Source organism: Miscanthus floridulus, chromosome 18, assembly GCF_019320115.1.
Source record: "Miscanthus floridulus cultivar M001 chromosome 18, ASM1932011v1, whole genome shotgun sequence".
NCBI lineage: Eukaryota > Viridiplantae > Streptophyta > Magnoliopsida > Poales > Poaceae > Miscanthus > Miscanthus floridulus.
In genome coordinates this window covers 122,396,778-122,416,213 of record NC_089597.1, presented here as the reverse complement: position 1 = coordinate 122,416,213, position 19,436 = coordinate 122,396,778, and the positions used below count along the sequence as shown (strand labels likewise).

At 48.2% G+C, this 19,436-nt stretch overlaps 3 pseudogenes; all 3 read right to left on the bottom strand.

Moving 5' to 3' along the window:
- Nucleotides 1-2,382: 2,382 nt before the first annotated feature.
- LOC136524531 (uncharacterized) lies at nt 2,383-3,821 on the bottom strand (annotated as a pseudogene).
- Nucleotides 3,822-4,967: 1,146 nt separating this feature from the next.
- On the bottom strand, nt 4,968-8,899 carry LOC136524530 (putative disease resistance protein RGA1; annotated as a pseudogene).
- A 5,047-nt stretch (nt 8,900-13,946) lies between these two features.
- On the bottom strand, nt 13,947-19,428 carry LOC136524529 (putative disease resistance protein At3g14460; annotated as a pseudogene).
- Nucleotides 19,429-19,436: the final 8 nt, after the last annotated feature.

Here is a 19,436-nt window from a genome sequence, read left to right as displayed (position 1 = left end):
GGTGATGTCGCGGTTCGGAGCTGTAGTCCCAGATGGAGTGTCCCTTTGATGTACCTAAGAATTCGCTTGAGCATAGTATGGTGAACATCGCGCGGTGCATGCATATGCAAGCATACTTGTTGCACGGCGTACGCGATATCAGGATGTGTGATCGTCAGATATTGCAGTGCACCGGCAACACTCCGGTAGGCAGTGGCATCCTTGAGAAGTGCTCCATCAATTGTGGACGGCTTTGGCTTCGTGTCGGCTGGCGTTGCCGCTGGATTGCAGGTGGCCATGCCGGCGCGTTCCAGGAGTTCGGCGGCGTACTGAGATTGGGACAAGTAGAAGCCGGTGCTGTTCCGACGAACAGTGATGCCAAGGAAATGGTTCACCGGTCCCATGTCCTTCACAGCAAAGGCCTCCTGTAGACGAGCAATGATTTGTCGAAGTAGACTGGAGCTTGACGCAGACAGGATCATGTCGTCCACGTACAATAGCAGGTACGCCGTCGAGCCGCCATTGTTGTAGACGAACAGCGACGAGTCCGCCTTGGATTGCACGAACCCAAGGGATGTAACATGGCCAACAAATCGGTCGAACCACGCCCGTGGAGCTTGACGAAGGCCGTAGAGCGATCTGGAGAGGAGGCAGACTGCATCCGGCTGACGAGAGTCGACGAAGCCAGTGGGTTGCTGACAGTAGACGTGCTCCCGAAGGTAGCCGTGCAGGAATGCGTTGGAGACGTCTAGCTGATGAGCCGACCAATTGTTTGTTGCGACGAGCGTGAGGACGGTGCGTATGGTGGCCGGCTTGACTACCGGCGAAAATGTCTCGCCGAAGTCGATGCCGGGTCGCTGATGGAAGCCTCGGACAACCCAACGGGCTTTATACCGCTCGAGCGTCCCGTCGGAGTTGAACTTGTGTTTGAAGACCCATTTCCCGGTGATGATGTGAGCGCCGGGTGGACGTGGAACGAGAGTCCATGTCTTGTTGGCCTGTAGAGCGTCGAACTCACACTGCATGGCGGCGTGCCAGTGTGGGTCTTTGATGGCGGCACGGACACTGCGAGGGATTGGTGAAATTGCTGGAGAGGCCGTTAGTGCATACTTGGGGTTCGGTTTGTGGATGCCGGCGCGAGCACGGGTGACCATGTGATGGCCTATGGGTGCTAATGTGGGTGAGGTTGGTGCGGTGGCAGGCGCTGGAGATGAGCTGGGTGCACTGGGCGACGACGAGGGGGACCACGACGAGGAGGAGCTGTCGCTGATCACTGATGGCGCTTGCTGAGGTGCAGGTTGTGCAGCACGCACCGTTCGCGCACGTGTGGGGTGTTGGGGAAGGATGTCGACGAGGCGCGGTGGTGTCGATGGTGGAGTCGTGGGCGCGGTCACGGTCCCGCGTCGGCCCGTAACGGGAGGAGGCGGATCCTCAAGTTCCGGTGGAGAAGAAGGCGTGGGGGAGCAAGCCGTGCGGAACGGAAACTCGGTCTCGTCAAATGTAACGTGACGAGACGTGATCACCCGCCTTGTCGCGACGTCGTAGCAGTGGTAGCCGCGATGATCTACGGGGTAGCCGATGAAGATGCACGGCGTCGAGCGTCGTTGGAGCTTGTGCTGTGCGGTTGCCATGATGTTAGGGAAGCAACGACACCCAAACACGCGCAGCTCGTCGTATGTGGGGGCGATGCCGAAGAGGAGCTGGTACGGCGTCAGGGAGCCGATGGTTCGGCAGGGACGGCGGTTGACAAGGTACGTCGCCGTGGCCAGTGCCTCGGCCCAAAAATCCGACGGTTCTGCACTGTGAACAAGCATAGTTCGAAGACAATCGTTAAGCGTACGAAGAACTCGCTCAGCTTTCCCATTTTGTTGCGATGTATACGGGCAGGACAGACGCAGGTGGATGCCGTGCGCAGAGAAGAGAGAACGGAGAGCATAGGAATCGAATTCCTTGCCATTGTCAGTTTGCAAAGCCAAGATAGGCAATCGGAACTGAGTCTGGACATAGGCTATGAAGGCGCGAATGGTGGGCAGGACTTCAGATTTTTGCCGAAGAGGAATGGTCCACAAATAGTGTGTATAATCATCAAGAAACACAACATAATATTTGTAGCCTGAATAGCTATAAACTGGTGAAGTCCAAACATCTGAGTGTAAAAGTTGAAAAGGAAAATAACTATGGGAAGTGGAGTTACTGAAAGGTAACCGGGCGTGTTTGCCCATTTGACAGGAAGAGCAAACATGTGCATCGGTCTTATTACACTAAAAATCAAAAGACTGTAATAGCTGGGATAGAACGGGTGTCCCTGGATGGCCAAGCCGCTGGTGCCAGAGTGAGATTCCGGAGGAAGCAGCAAGAGCTTGATGATGCGGGAGCCGAAGAGGATAGAGGTCGCCCATGCTCTCACATCGGAGCATCTCCGCCCTGGTACGAAGATCCTTAACGGAGAAACCAACAGGGTCAAACTCGATCGAAACATTATTGTCGCGGGTTAAGCGACGAACAGAGATTAAGTTTTTGATCAAAGATGGTGAAATAAGAACGTCATTCAGATGAAGGGGATGGGTGGCAGTGGGAATGAATGTTCGTGCTTGGTGCGTGACAGGCATGCTAGCACCATTACCCACTGTGATAACAGATGACGAAGGATTAATGGAAGAAGAGGGAAAGTTACCCGGGGACGAGGACATGTGGGACGTCGCGCCGGTATCGAAGTACCACTCAGATGTGCTCGGTGGTGCTTGCGGAACGCCGGCAGAGTTGAGGGCGGCGTAGAGAGCAGCAGTGTCGAACGCGTTTTGGGGCGCGCCACCGTGGTGACCAGCCATCATGGCGTGTTGAGGTTGGAAGGGCGGCCGTGGGCCGAGAACACCGGCCCCTGGCGCACGGAATGGCATAGGCCACGCCTGCACCATGCCCTGCCATGGGTTGTAGCCGGCGGCGTAGGGTGTACCCTGGTTGTTGGAGGAGTTGTTGTTGTTCCTCAGTCCGCCGCGTCCGCCGCCGCCGTTGTTGCCGCCGCCCCCGCCGCGTCCGCCACGACGTCGGTTGGAACGATTGTAGGAGCCCCCGGTGTTGGTGCGGTTGTTGTGACGGGGGGTGTCGGAGGAGGATGATCCGTCGTTGGCGGAGCCGGATGACGCGCTGGATCGATCACCATGAGAGGCGGTGAGGGCTTGACTGGCTTCAGCCTTGGCGTCGTTCTGGAGACTGATTTCCTCGAGGATGAGGAAGGAACGAGCGCTCATGAAGGTGTGCGGCGGGTGTTTGGCGGTGATGACCGGCTTGACGTAGCGGTACTTGGGGTTGAGGCCGCGGAGTAGATTGAGCACCTAGCTCGGCTCGGAGACGGGGTGTCCGATGTCGCGGAGCTGATCGGCGAGCCTCTTCAACTTGGTGCAGTACTCATTCATCGACAGATCGCCTTGCTGCAAGGAGCGCAGCTCCGCCTCCAGGTAGACGGCGCGCTGCAGCTCATTATCCTGGAACAGGTCCTCGACGGCGTGCCACAGAGAGAACGCGTCGTGGCGATCACGGCGAACAATGTCGAAGACGGACTTGTGTACGGTGGAGAGGATCCAGTTGACGATGCATGAGTCAACCATGCGCCACTCGCCGTCGCGATCATCATCGGGCGTAGTAGAACGGACGTGGCTCTGAAGGCCGAATTTTCCGAGGGTCGACTCGAAGAAGAGACGCCATTGGCCGTAGTTGGCCTCGTCCATGTCAAGGATGACAGGAACGTGATGGCGGATGGAAAGTCCCTGGATCTGGGAGGCGCTGGCTGGAGCAATGGAGAAGCCATCATCGGAGGACTCTGAGTTGTTGGAAGAGGGAGCCATGGCAGCGGAAGAAGTGACGAAGGGATTTACGAAACCTTGGACGATGATACCATGTAGAAGGAAAAGCACAGAGAGAGTATGATCCAAACTCCACACCTTGTATTGATCTCAAGTGTTACATATATATATATATATATACATGAGAGGCCATTGGCCATGATTACACAGGTGGTGCGGGCGAGCACGCTACGGCAGTTGTGCGAGCGCGCATCAATCGGATCACAGGAGAATTGCCGTGGAGACCGCGTCCAGCGGAGCAAGTGCGGGAGCTTGGGCACGTTGTGCCCCTGAAGACTCGGCAATGATCTAACCACCACGGGAGATACGACTCTGCTGACACTTATTATTTAGACGATGAACTGATACTGCCATTGTCACGACCACAAACGAGAAAGACCACAAACATATAAGCATGGTGCCCGTAAGGACCAACCAACCATATGGGTAAAAACACAATGGAAAAAGTCTACTCCACCCCCCCCCCACTATAGGGGGTGGTCTACATAACTCCCTCAACTATGAAACGGTCTGATTTACCCCCTGAACTTTTCAAAATCGTCTATTTTATCCCCCCAGGCGGTTTTCAGCGGCGGTTTGCTACAGTAACAACGGGGCTTGCTACAGTGGCACGTTTTGTCTTTTTCCCTTATTTCTGCTGAATCTTTGAAAAATCATAGTAAATCACAGAAAAATCATAAAATGAAAAATCTAATTTTGTTGTACTCCACATGAGTAGATCTACACAGTGAACATATAATATAGTACGCTTTAGTACAAAGTTTTTGCTGTAGCTTTAGATTAATTGGAAAATCCAATTTTTTCTGTAATTAATTACGTTTACGCTTACATTACGCTTTAGTACAAAACCCTGCCACTGTAGCAAACCCCTGTTACTGTAGCAACCCGCCAATGAAAACCGTCTGGGGGGGTAAAATAGACAGTTTTGTAAAGTTCATGGGGTAAATCAGACCGTTTCATAGTTGAGGGGGTTATGTAGACCACCCCCATAGTTGGGGGGTGGAGTAGACTTTTTCCAAAACACAATAGCGACACCACAGGAAGCGTGTGCTCTTAGCCGAGAGCTCCTGCATCGCTGGCATAAGGCGTCCTGCCACGAATCGGGATCAGCAAGAACTTGTCGGCTTCTCAACTCTTCCTGTGCATAAAAGTAGGCAGAGATACAGAGTAAGATAAACCAGTACTGTTTTTAGTTGGTGCAAGCAAGCAAAAAAATAACGTGAATTTATATTAACCAGCAAGTCAACCGCAACCGATAATTATACCTTTCAAACCGCACTCCATCAATCTTTATCTCAAGGACGTGGCTGATGAGATGAAAATCCTCTCCGGAACCTACCGTGCATCTCCTACTCAACGCAGGGGAGTTAGGAATGATGATTTTCTTAAGAGATGTAAAGTCTTTGACTACAGTTGGCAGCCTCTCCAATCCTTTGCAATAGTCAATGCAAACATATTCAAGAGAGGATGCAGCAGATTTAAAGGTCTCCGGAAATCCCACCAACTTTGGAAGAGCGACAAGATTGAGCGAACCAAGGCAGCACAACCCGCTCATGGCTTCTTCTGGTTCCATCAGATCAAGCTCTGCACAATTATTAATAACCAAGAGTTTGGAGAGTGGCTCATGACAGAGGGAAGAGAAGCCAACTTTGGACAGTTGAAGATGCGTAGCTCTTTGAGGGCAGCCAGGCTGCCAAGTCTCTGTGTCAATGATGTTAACTCAAGGCAGCCATCCAATACTAGATTTGCTAGCAAAGGCCAACCACGAAAACCCATGTTTCAACAAATGCCTCTGATTTGAAGTCAAGTTGAGGTATGTGAGGTTAACAAGTCCATGCACGTTTCTTGGTAGCTCCACTAGTTGCTCACATCGAGCAAGAGATGGAGCGTTTGTAGATTCACCAACTTGCATAAAGAATTTAGTAGGTATTTGATTTTTTCTATTCCATTGTAGATCTAGGTACCTTAGGTGCCTTAAATTTCCAATCGAACTTGGTAGCTCTTCAAATCCAACTTCAGAAAAAACTAGGACACGAAGGTGCTTGAAAGTTGAGAAAAGGCCTTCAAGAAAGGCTTTACTCACAGTGCCATAATTGTTTCTGCTTACAAATGCCCTCACCCTGCCAGCCCTTTTTAGCTGGTTAGGAAATTTCATCTCTATTGAGAAGTCTTGGTGGTCCCACACTAGGTGTCTAATCCTTTTAGAGACATCAAGTTTTTCACAACTGACAACTACATGTTCCTTTTGGGACACTTTAGTTGAAAGATCATGGATAAGATCGTGCATTTTACAATGCCTTATAGTATTGTCAACAACAATAAATTGATCTTGTAAAAGTGATCTTCCTAAAAGTTCATGAAAGTATTCGTGTCCCATAGTCATCAGGTCCTTGTTTTCCTTTCCTCTATCCAACAATCCTAATTCCATCTAGAACATAACAAGAATGTTTGCAAAAAGTTTGTAGTCTTTTGGAAAAGTGGATAATGAAGCAAAGCATGCCCGTAGATGCGGTAGTAGTGCATCATAACTTAGTTTTAGTCCTGCCAAGATTCCACCCTTGTTTTGCTTTACATTCCATAATTTCTCTTCATTGATGCAATGCCACTCTCTTACAGCTCGGTGACTTGATAGTTGGGAACCCAATGTCTTTGCAGCCAAAGGGACACCATAGCATTTCTCAACAATTGAGTGTCCAATTTTTAACAACTTAGCATCCCTTTTTTCGTCACCTTTGAATGCACGACATAAAAATACTTCCATGCACTCTTCATGTGGTAGCTTTGCTAGTTTGTATGGCTCTAAGGTCTTCACCATTGATGCAACATTTGAACCACGTGTGCTTACTATAATTACATTTCCATTACCAGCACTACATAGAAGGCTTCTCAAATCTTCCCATTCACTGGCTTCTTCGTTCCACATATCATCTAGCACAAGAAAATATCTCTTTTCATGTAAAATCCCACGCAACCTACTCTGCAGTGCCTCAAGGTTTAGTTGTTTGTGGCTTGCACCTGTACTTGATTGTATTTTGTCATCCAAGATCTTCTTAAGATCATATACATTAGAGACACATGCCCATAACTTCATGTCAAACTTGTTGGTAATCTGCAAGTCATTGTAAATTAGCTTGGCCAAAGTAGTTTTTCCAATGCCCCCTAAACCAACAATGGGAAGTACAGACAAAGGACTTGTGGAGTCTGCAGCGGCTAGAATCCTTGCAACTATCTCATTTTTAGCTCCATCTCTCCCAATAATGTTTGGTTCATTGATGAAAGAGTGTGTTTCTCTGTTACTTCTTCTGGTTGCCGGGATATCAATTAGATTCTCAGTTAATCCAAACTGTGATTTGTTGGCTGCTATCTCATCCAGATTACACAAACTTCTTTTATTCTTTGACTCAGTTCAAACGGAGAAACCAGTAGATGTCGAAATCGAGCACGTAAACCTTTATGTACTTCTTGCTCTAGATCTCTGGTAGCCACATCATCCAATATATCATCTATGTTGTATACTGCATCCTTCAAGTTATCCAGCCACTCTTGGAGGGCATGCGAACTAGACTGCTTGCTCTCGGCATCTTGAAGAATAGCACAGATCGATCTCAGTGATCTTTCCAACTTTCTTATTTCTTTCTTGACGTTTCAGGCTGACTTGGACTCATTAACTGCCCATTCCGTGCCAAAGGATGCAACGTTCTGGAGAACAGAGGTTGCGAAGTGTGATAAACTAACCTCAGCCATAGCGAGTGTCCAACAATCTTGCCACTAGAAAGCAAAAAAAAAAAACACCCATCAGGTTGTTATACTTACTCAGATTTGTATTTTGTTTTATGGAACTCATAGATGCAAAACAAGGTTTCATGCTTGGATAGTTAGAAAGAAATTAGAGTATTTATAGTATATTAAGTACTACTAGTACCTTGATTTACTGAAGAAGAATACGGTCCCTATTTGCAGCAGATTGTAGCAAAGGACTAGTAGGAGTTTTTTTTAGACGAAGAAGAATTATTTTAAACAATAGCTAGGTACATCATTACGTTAAAGCACTTTGGAATACACTACATATATCTAGAAACTGATTTTCATCTATATTGTACCCGTGCTGTGAATAGCTCCAAATCTCAAAACCAAACATGTATGATGCTTGATATGGATGACCATACAGACAAACACTCGGCAAAAGGCCTAAAAACATATGCTCAACGAATGACTGTCAACATTCTTGCAAGCGGAGTTAAGAATCTTCTTCTTTCTTGTGTTGTCTTCCTTCTTCTTTCTGCCACTGAAGAATGAGGAAGACTGATGTGAAACTTATTCTCCCTAGTCCTTCATTGTGGCCAGATCGATCTAACCACAATAAAACGGAGAAGAGAACGGATAAAGTTATTACATGGTGGCGACATCATCTCAGCCATTATGTCGCCGTTCAGAAAGAAAAGTCTCCATGTCGTCATGCTGATGAAGTTGTTGACGCCGTAGTTGTCGTCTTCATCTTCAACAGAGCCGCCATAGAGAAAACGGCTCCACCCTGCCCCCTTGCTGTCGCCGGGGAGGAGGAGGAGGAGAAGATAAATCTCCAATATAAAAAAAAACATGGCATAGAGAGACCCTAATTTTAAGGACTTGATCTACTAGAAAACTTACTAAAAACGATGGATGGTCACTCCCTCCGACCTCCGGTGAGATGCCGGAGGGGAAGGGAGAGGGATCAGCGGTGGTGGAAGGCGGGGGGACGGCGGTGGCAGCGCTAGGGCGAGTCGCGAGGGAGAGAAAAGAACTAGTAGGAGCATGAAACTACTAGTTGTGTCTTCTTGTCTAGTTTAGATTAGAAGAGTAGCTTGCAGACCGGCTAGTCGTAATTGCAGCGGCCGGACATCACAAGTTCGCACCATATTCATGGTATGCTCCTTGTCTTTTGCATCACATGCTTGACGGAGAAGGCAACTGAATTGATTGCACAAAAATCAAATAGGAGCGTCACGAAGCAACCTCCTAACTGAAGTTGGATTGTCTTGAAATAAAAAAAAAAGATTAAAAGAATATATAACCATGGTTGAACTATAACGCACATACCAGAGAGAATTGGCTATTGCGAGCTGCAGTTGTAGTACTCTCCTGATTCCTGCTTCTTCGTTCTCCCTGCCTGAGGTGAGGATTGAAATGCCAGGCAAGAGACGACTTGGCTAGTTGAAGTCGTGGTCTTTGCTTCTAGGGTAGGTGGAGCCTTTCTTCGTGGAAATCATTATCACGATGTGTTGGGCTATTTGGATAATGCGTAATGACATCATTTTTAAGAATATCTCCCACTCCATGCAAAGATGCAAGACTATCTTTGGAAGAGAGTTTGCACTAGCAAAGTCGGCACTCCACCTGTTTATAGATCTATGGCTAGAAGGCTTTGTGTAATTTTAGCTTTTTTATCTTTTTTTGTCTCTTAAAACCTCGCTGCACTATATTTATTCTTATTTTTTACTATAACTAGATATATGTCTGTGCACCGTGTCATGTATTTTTGTGCACGCCTACGATGACCTTTAAATCTCAGCCGTAGATCATGAGATGGATGGCTCAGTTTTGCTGTTAGTGTGAGACACGTATACGTGTATTCCTATAATATAATGAATCTATTTATGAGATTATTTTTCTAAAGGAAAATGGCCATATAGCGCGTATGACGTCATGATGACATCAAGCAAAGGAACACTGGGGCAAAACAGAGCACAGCTCGCAGCGGGCGTTCAGGGTTCGCGGCCGCGGCTGCACGGGCGAGGGAGCCTGTGACAGCACGAACGGAGCAAGGCAGAGCATGGCGGCTGGCAGCAGGAGCTCGGTTTGAGAGGGGCAGCGCCGCGTCAGTGGTCAGGCGAGCTGGGCAGGCGCGGCCGGCCCCGCGGCCTCTCCCGCAGACGGCGCGGCCAGGGCCGGAGCTTGCAGGCGCGGCGGCGGGACGGGCATGGTCTCGCCGGAGCTCGCAGGCGCGGCGGCCTTCTGTGAGTTGGTGCTGTGTCCTGAACGCGCCGGCACTGCTCATGCACGCCTTATCCGCGCTGACCGCGCCCGTGTCCGTGATGGCTGCCCCAATGGCGCGGCGCCTGCCCCCGTGTCCACAACGGCCCGCTCCGAGGCCACGGCGCCCGCCCCATGGTCGCGTCGGATGCCTGCGAGGCCGCCTCTGTGGTCGCGCCGGCCGCCACCATGGTCACGCTGGCCGGCTGCCTCGATCTTGGGTTACAGGGAAGGAGTCACCCGTTGTCTGGTAATAGTAGTAGGGATAGTCGAAGAAGGGATCCGAGGACCACGGACGACAACTCGTCTAGATAATCGAGGGTGTATTTTAGTCTCGACCGACCCGAAGGGATGGTTTCCGCCTCGCCAGACCCCTTGGGGCACGGGCCCTGTGTCGCCCAACCCCGAGGGTATGGGAGCCGTCTCGCCCGACCCTGAGGCCACGGGCTCCGTCTCGCCCGACCCTGAGGGCACGAGCTATGTGTCGCCCGACCCCAAGGGTACGGGAGCTGTCTCGCCCGACCCCGAGGGCATGGGCTCCGTCCCGCCCGACCCCGAGGGCGCGGGCTCCGTCTCGCAAGACGGGGACCCATATCGCCTCCAACCACTACGAGTCTAAGGGTACGACCCCGGGGTCAAACTTCTGACACTGAGAGGGAAGCAGGCACGTCTCGATGTGACCCGTGGCCACGTCAGGCCACGCCCGGGGGATCGCATCGCCAACAGTGACGGGCGCGTGATTGTTGTGCTGTCTAATCTCCGTACGGCCGCTGACAGGCACGTCGGTTCACTGCGCCGTCCGCCGGGACGGGATGGGACGCCACAACCTGCTGATGACGTCGAGGCATGACACCAGTGGTGAACAAGAGCCCGACATGGAGCCGTCCCCGTTACCATCTACAGCGTCGACGAGACCCGCATGAAGGAGAAGAAGGACGCGGTGGCCTTGGAGGCCTTCTTCTCGCTCGCTTTTCCCCTTTCCTCTCTTTTTCTCTCTCTGTAACCTGCGCCTTCTCCTTCACCTATAAAAGGGGAAGCGGGATGCCCCACGAGCACACGGCTGAAGGAACACATGGCAGAACGAGCTCAACAAGACTCAACTCTGTTCGATCCTTTCATCAGAGACTTGGGACCTTCTTCCTCTCTCGCCCGTTTGTAACCCCTACTATAAACTAGTGCAGGTAACACGAGCAGCGGTAGACTGGACGTAGGGACATTCTGCCCGAACCAGTATAAATCCTTATGTCCTCCGAGCACACCATCCGGACCAGACGCGCAGATACAAATTTACTAGCCGGTGGTTCGAAACACCGACAACCGTAGGAGCACGACTTGGGAGGATGAACAACCACGACTCCCCGAGATGACTGAGTTCATTTGCTTCCCTCAAAGGGCATAACGGTGTCGGAAAGGAGCGCCGTGGACGTGGGCGATCCAAACGTGGCCGCATCTAGGGGCAGGCTGCGAGCCGCCAAGGGGGGGGGGGGTGTTCAGTATCGTCGGTAGTTAACTCTGGAGATTATTACGAGCGGGGCAGCAGACCATAAGCATAGGAACTTTTTAGGTGGAGAGATTCCAGTTGGGGTTAAATCCCCTCCTGTTTTATAAAAAAAAAGGGTCATGTCAGATATCGCCGTCGTCGGAGGGACAAACGGAGGAGCGTGTAGATATCGCCAGCAAGCAACTTGTCTTCTGGAGTTAATAGTAATAGGGACGGTTTTCATCAAAATATTAATAGGGACGGCCGGACGGCTTGAGGGGAGCCGGTCAGTTGAAAAGACAACCATTGCATTGGAGACCAAGTGTTAACGAGCGCAGCAGCCCAAATATCTGCTATCGACATGGCACGAACTCGCGCGAACAGGCTTGGATGCTGAATCGTTGATGGTACGACCGCTTCTCCTGAAACAATCAAACGAACACTGATGAGCAGGGATCATGCAGCAAAACTCATCGAGTTTCCAAGTTCCCATCGCGCCGTCGTGGCTACACATCGGCGACGGCGAGCGCGCTCGTGGCCGCCTGCCGGCGGCGGAATCCACGGCTACTAGTAGCTCCTTGCAGCACGCGGCGTGCACCTACTCAAACACTTTTGCTTTCTCCCATAATGAACGCGATGGCCATCCATGCATTCCAAGGGTACGGTCACAGTCCTTGATCAACGCGTGTGGATCGTGGCATGGCATGGGTTCAGAAGTTGACATCAACCAACAGCGACCGTCGGAATGTCCGATACATCTCCCCAGCAGGTACTAGGCTACTAGCTGCGGAATATGCCAGAGGCCATGCAGGTTGCATAGATCACGTGTGGTAAATTGGTAATCTCGCTCCGCCAGGTGCCAGCTGAACATGTTCAGTCGAACTGTTTGCCTGCTTGTTTCTGTGAAGAGCAGAAATTACATGTTTACACTCCTCCCAGAAAAGTGAGGAGCAGGCCAGTTCAAGCACTGCTCTTCATGCTTCAGAGTACAGCAATCTATAAATAGGAACACCCAATACAAAAGATACGTCATCTAAAAGTAGTGGTGCTTCATTCAATTTGAAATAGTTCAACCCACTGAACAACTGTAAATGTGCAAGTTACATTACACTTCAAACCACCTGTGTCCAGCTTATTCTTGATTACAAACTGCTACTGCCAGTGTCACGACCACATAACAAGAAGACCACAAACATATATATGCATGGTGCCCTAAAAGAACAATCAATTACACAAGTAAAATACACAGTAGCGACACCATAGGAAGCGTGTGCGATAGCTAAGAGCTCACTGCATCATCATATCGGTGGTGTATGGCGTCCTGCCGGGTTCTCAGCTCTCCCTGTGCACGATGGTAGGTAGAGATATCTTTTTTAGAAAAAAAAGGATTTTTTTTTTGGATTTTGGGCATTGAATGGTCAACAAAACATGCATGCATGGCCTGTTGAAGACTTGAAGCTAGCTAGTTATGTGAAACAAACCCGTTGTCCGGTTATATATACACGTCGGCTTAATTCATCTCGTAGCCAGTGGCCAGTGCCCCTGTGCGATAGCCAACGACGACGACGCCGCGGTGAAAGTGCTCGCGGACGGACGAGCCGTCCAAAGACGCCAAGTGAAGTGATGAAGCGCAATCGCGTGACATGTTGAGATCGATTAATTACTCGTCGACCAAGCCACCGCCGTGCCCGTGCGAGGCGACGGGGCGACCGTCTCCAAGGCGAACGAGGGTGTTTTTTTGGAAACACAGAGACAGGGAAAGAGACGGCGTTGTACGTACCCTGACGAGCCCGATCGAGGTGTTCGACGGCCTGTGGGACTGGTGCTGCCGCCGCTTTCTATACTCCGATGTATCCAGTTGCGCTTCGTTCGAGATAGCAGTAGAAGTTGATGGAACCCTGCAACTGAATGATCCTTACATGCATCTTCCTAGCTACAACTCCTACAAGAGTCTCTCGAGCAATCATCAATCTGTATGTATTAGTAGTGGCCACACTTTCGTATCATCGAAATGAACAATCATTCGTCTATGTGCATATGCCTACTCCGGTCAACACTTGATCAGCAACCGCACACCCTCCCAGCTACTGCGTCGAACCCAAACCATCTCACCAGCTCCAGGCTTCGTCGCCTTCGCTGGAGCCCGGAGGGGCAAAGCCTTTGTTACAAAGGATGGAGACAAGGTCAGGGAGGAAGAGCAGAGAGACAGGAAGAACACAGGAAGACAAAGCCAGCAGACAAGTCACGAGATGTCACGACAGGTCACTATAGTTTTAATAACTTGACATAATAACAAAGCAAAAGCTAACGTACAGAGGTGCGTAAGCTCACCAAGTTTGCTAATCGGTTGATTGTACATTTGCAACAACTCACGTAACAAGTAAATGTGCAAGTTACATTACACTTCAAGCCGACTGTGTCCAGCTTAATATTTAGGTGACAAACTGCTACTGCCATTGTCATGACCACGTAACCACAAGACCACAAACACATAATGCATAGTGCCCGGAAAGAACAACCAACTACGCAGGTAAAAAAAAACACAATAGCGAACTAGCAACACCAGGAAACGTGTGCGCTTAGCTGAGAGCTGCCATGATTCGGGATCAGCAAGCTTGCTAGGTTCCCCTGTTCCTGTGCATAATAGTAGGCAGAGAAACAGAGTAAGATAAATCCGTACTATTTTTGGTTGGTGTAAGCAAAAAATAACGTGAATTTCTATTAATCGGCAAGTACACCCCAGCCGATAATTGTACCTTTTCAACCACACTCCATCAATCTCTATCTCAAGGACGTGATAGATGAGATGATAATCCTCCCCAGAACCCACCACGCATCTCCTGCTCAACGCAGGGGAGTCACGAATGATGATTCTCTTAAGAGAAGTGAAGTCTTGGAGTACACTTGGCAGCGTCTCCAATCCTTTGCAATCGCCAATAAAAACATATTCGAGAGAGGATACGACAGATTTGAAGCTCTCTGGAAATCCCACCAACTTTACAAGAGCAACAAGACTAAGGGTCCGTTTGGTTGGGCTTTTGGCTTTGGCTTTTGGCCCCAAAAGCCAAAAGCCCAACCAAAGGGGCTGCTTTTCCAGGCTGCTTTTTCAGAAGCAGCTGCTTTTCCGTAGTACAGTTTTGAAAGCTGGTTTGACTCTGCTTTTGGCTTTCTGCTTTTCGAAATTGGTGGAATAAAAAGCTCTTTCATAGTTGTTTCAAGAGAGATAAAAATAGAAGGTATATTTTATACTTGTTTAACCAAACAGCTTTCAGCTTTTCTACAGCTCACAGCCCACAGCAGCTTTTTTCCACAGCCACAGCTCAACCAAACACAAGTGTACAAAGGAAGCACAGCCCGCTCATGGCTTCCTTTGGTTCCATCAGATCAATCTCTGCACAATTATTAATAACCAACCACTGGAGTTTGGAGAGTTGCCTCATAGCAGAGGGAAGAGAAGCCAACTTTGAACAGTTGAAGATGCGTAGCTCTTTGAGGGCAGATAGGCTGCCAAGTCCCTCTGTCAATGATGTTAGCTCAAGGCAGCCTCTCAAATGTCGATGTGCTAGCGAAGGCCAACCACAAAACCCATGTCTTAACAAATGTTTCTGCTTTGAAGTTAGCAAGAGCAATGTCAGATTGACAAGTCCATGCACATCTCTTGGTAGCTCCACTAGTTGGTGACATCGAGCAAGCAAGAGCATTTGTAGATTCACCAGCTTGCATAAAGAATTTGGTAGTTATTTGATTTTGATACTCCATTGTAGATCTAGGTACCTTAGGTGCCTTAAATTTTCCATCGAATTTGGCAGCTCCTCAAATTCAACATGGTTAAAAACTAGGACACGAAGGTACCTCAATGTTGAAAAAAGGTCTTCAAGAAAAGATTTACTCACAAAGCCATAACTGAATTTACTTAGAAATGTCCTATAACACCCTAAAATTTGCTTCTCTTGAAATAGAGCTAAAATAATTTAATTTTGTATTTTTGTGCTCATGAAAACATAGGAAAATAATAATTTTTCATTAAGTAAAATTTACCATAGGGTGTAGAAACATTTGTGATGCATTCATGCCACTGCATATGATTTGTTTGGGTGAGTGGTTTTGACTCAAAATCAAAATGAATTAAAATTTTGCTTTTGAAAGGTTTTGAAATGGCTATAAAATAAAAGAAAAGAAAAAAAGAAAGAAAAACCTCCTTCTCTCTTTAGGCCCATGGCCTCCATTCTCTCCCCCTCTCTTTTCGGCCTATAGGCCCAAGCTGGAGCTCAGCACTGCTCTCCCTTCGCGCAGCCCACATCCTCACTGGAGCCCAGCTCCTTTCCATCCTCGCTACTGCACGTGGTGGCCAGCTAGCTCCGCAGGCCCAGTCCCATCCCGCAGACCCAGCTCGGCCTCACTTCTCCCTTTCCCTTTCTCTCGCGCGGCACGCAAAGTAGCCGGCCCAGCAACGCAAGTGCTCTCTTCTCTCTTTGTGGCTGACCGCAGGGACCCGCGCGTTAGTCGCCGATAGGTGGGCCCACCCTGTCAGGGCCGTCTTCAACCCCGAGTCGTGCCCAGGCCGGACTCTGCTCCGAATCGAATCCGCGCCGTCCTCGCCCAATTTGGCGTGTTGCCCACGCCGAGGCGCCCCTATAAGACTCCTGCGACCCTGCCGCATCCCCGTTTCCCATCTATGGGTCGCCGTTTTGCCTTGGACTCGTCCTACCCTGTTTCGGATCTCATCGAGTTGGGAGCCGAAGCCGCCGCAATTGTGCTCGCCATCTGCTGCCTCGCCGCCGTTCGCCAATCTTTTTCGAGCTCCGCGTTGAGGTTACGAAGCTGTCGAGCCCCTCCCCTTCTCTCTCTCGGTCTCTGCTTTTCTCACGCCTTAGCCAAACTTTGCAGGTAGCTGCTGCCGCCCCATCGAGCTACACGTTGTTTCGGAGCCTTCTCCAACACCGGGAAGCCCTAGGTGAGTTCGCTGTCTCCCATGCTTTCCTCCCGTGCTTTCCCCGTCGAGTTTCGCGCCCAGGACCGCCCTTTCACCGATCACCGGCGAGCTTCTAGCCGTCAACCATGGCGCCGCCGCTGCCTGGAAGAAACACGCCGATGACTCCATCCTTCCCTTCTTCTCTGGCCTTCGAACACAAGATTAGCGACCCAGATCGGGTCAATACCGATCAGCACGTCAATTTTGCTAAAGAGTCCTTCAGGTTTTTAATTATATAACCCGTCGTCCCTGTATTTTTGCAAAAGAGACCCTATGCTTCCTACAAATTCCGCCCGCCGTCCCTGACCAGATTTAAATTCTGATTTTGATTTATTTTTAATTCGAAAATCAGTTCTGGATATTTACAATATTGCCATCCAACTTCTAAACCCTATATCTTCCGCGTTTTAACTCCGATTTGACCCGTTCAAGTTGTGTTAGATTAGTAACGACGTAATCTACGCATTAGTAAAAATATTTGTCATATCACTAGCTCTGGAATTTCGTGGTTTAAACTCTAACTTGAATAATAATTATGCAACTGGATTTTATAAATAAAATATGATTTGTTTTACTTTAAGTTTTATAATTCAAATCTAAATTTGACTTAATTCAATTTATATTATTTATAAAATATCTTATATATATATATGATTTTATATAGTTAAAATAAATGAAGCCTATAATTTTCTTCTTATATAAAAGTATATCTTTCGGTAGTTGTATCTTTTGCATCGTAGCTCCGATTTGTATGCTTTTTGCGCCTGTGTGTTCATAACAACGTGTTGAACATCTTTAAAACCTTTTTACTTGCTATTTCCTATGTTTGGTGTACTGTTCTAATTTAGATCTATTGTTTGCTTCGTGCATGATTGCATGGATTCTTGTGTGGTGCTTTATAATCATGTCCAGTCGGTGAGAAGTACGTTGGTGATATAAAAGAAGTTGGTGATCCAGAAGAAGTCTTTTGGAGGTTACAATTCAATAGAAGAAGATCAAAGTTTTAAGGCAAGTATAGCATGTGATCTTCCTTGTTGTCCTATTCACTTTAATAATTTAATCATATGCATGTGTCTACTTTGGCAACCGTAGTAATTTTTCTAACTATTTGATATCCTGGATTCCTTGTTTCCTATGAGTTATTGCATTGGGTAGTATGATGCTAGTGCTCAAACTAAAGCCATGATCTTATAACTTGACTAATGGATTATGCAATAAACACTAAAAGATGCTTTTTAGCAAGATGGAATAAGGGGGCTAGAGCATTGGGCTGTTTTTATGGTGCTCTAGATTCCTCTCCCTAAGGACTTATCTATGAGCGAACATCCGGGACTTACAGTACAGCTGTAAGGGCTACATGGCTCTGGCTTTAGCTTAGTATAAGGACCTTTTCTAGCTTGTTAGTGGTTACCTTTATGGCGCAAGAGGGGCTCCGACAGGTATGATCTCGACCTGCCAAGAGGGTGCACTTTGGTTTCTTGGTCTTTTATTAGTCACTCCTTGGAGGGGGGTTCATGCTTATTGATGGGGAAACCTTAGCGGCCCTAACTTGTTAGATGAATCTTTGAAAGGCTTCATAGTGAACTCTGCCGACCTTCCTTGGTAGTGGGTCAAGAGGTTGGCCGCCTCGGACAAAAGGGTAAATCACGACTCACAGTGAAAGTGTACAGCCTCTGCAGAGTGTAAAACTGGTATATCAGCCGTGCTCACGGTCATGAGCGGCCTTGGACCCTTACGGAATAGATGAAGAACACGGATGATATCGATGATGAAGATGCACACTAATGATTACTGTTTATGCTGTTCATTATTCATGTTTACCTGATCATGTGTTTATATGGGCTTGTGAATAAACTTGTTGCCACCCAATTGCTAAAGGATGACTCATTAAAAGCTAATCGTAGTTAAACTAGTGTCAGCCTTTTGAGACTCATGAACCTCATGTTATATTTGTTGAGTACTACATGTACTTACGCTTTCTTTATTTTTCAAATAGTTGGATAAAAATCCCGGATGGGTACCAGATTGCTAGAGTTTGGAGAAATTAGGCTTGTGATCAACCGGTCAGTTGTCCCTGTAGATTGGAGTCTTCGTCCGAAGATCGGAGTTGTCTTTCCGCTGTTTGCTGTCTAAGGTTATATCATTTATACTAAGTACGTTATATATTGAGCATTGTCTTTTGATATTACCCTTATTTGTAGCTATATGTGAGATTTGACTTCCTGGGCTCACATATGGTGCGTATCTGGTTTTGTTCTTAAAACCGGGTGCTACGTGTCCTTGCCCTGCATGCCCTTTTTAGCTGGCCAGGGAATTTCATCTCCATTGTGAAGTGTTCGTGGTCCCACACTAGGTGTCTAGTCCTTTCCTTTTTTGGACACTTCTACTGAAAGATCATGAATTAGATCATGCATTTTGCATCTTGAAATAGTTCCATCAAAAAATATATAATGATCTTCTAAAAGGGATCTTTCTCCAGTAGACATCAGGTCATTGCTTTCCTCTGCACTATGCAGCAACCCAAGTGCCATCCAAAACATAATAAGAATATATTTAAAAAGTTCAGAATCCTTGGGGAAAGAGGATAAGGAAGCGAAACAGGCCCGTAGATGGGGTGGAAGCGCATCAAAGCTTAGTTTTAATGTTGGCAATATACCATCTCGTCTACATGCTTACGCCACTCCAGTCAACTTGATCATCATCCCCACACCGTCCCAGCTACTGCATTGAACCCAAACCGGCCATCTCACCGGCTCCTCCCTTCGTCACCTTCACCGGACTGATGGAGCCCGGAGGGGCAAAGCCTTTGTCACAAAGGATGGAGCCAACGTCAGGGTGGAAGAGCAGATAGACAGGAACAACAGAGGAAGACAAATCCAGCAGACCAAGTCACTAGATGTCACGACAGATCACTATAGTTGTAATAACTTGACAGAACCAAGCAAAATTTAAACGTACGGAACTCTGTAGGCTCTGGGCTCTGGCTCACCACGTTTGCTAATCGATGGATCGTACATTTGCAATAGTTTCAACCCACGGAAGGAATAAATATGCAAGTTACATTACACTTCAAGTCACCTGCCACTCTGCCAGCTTATTATTCAGATGACGAACACTGCTACTGCCATTGTCGCGA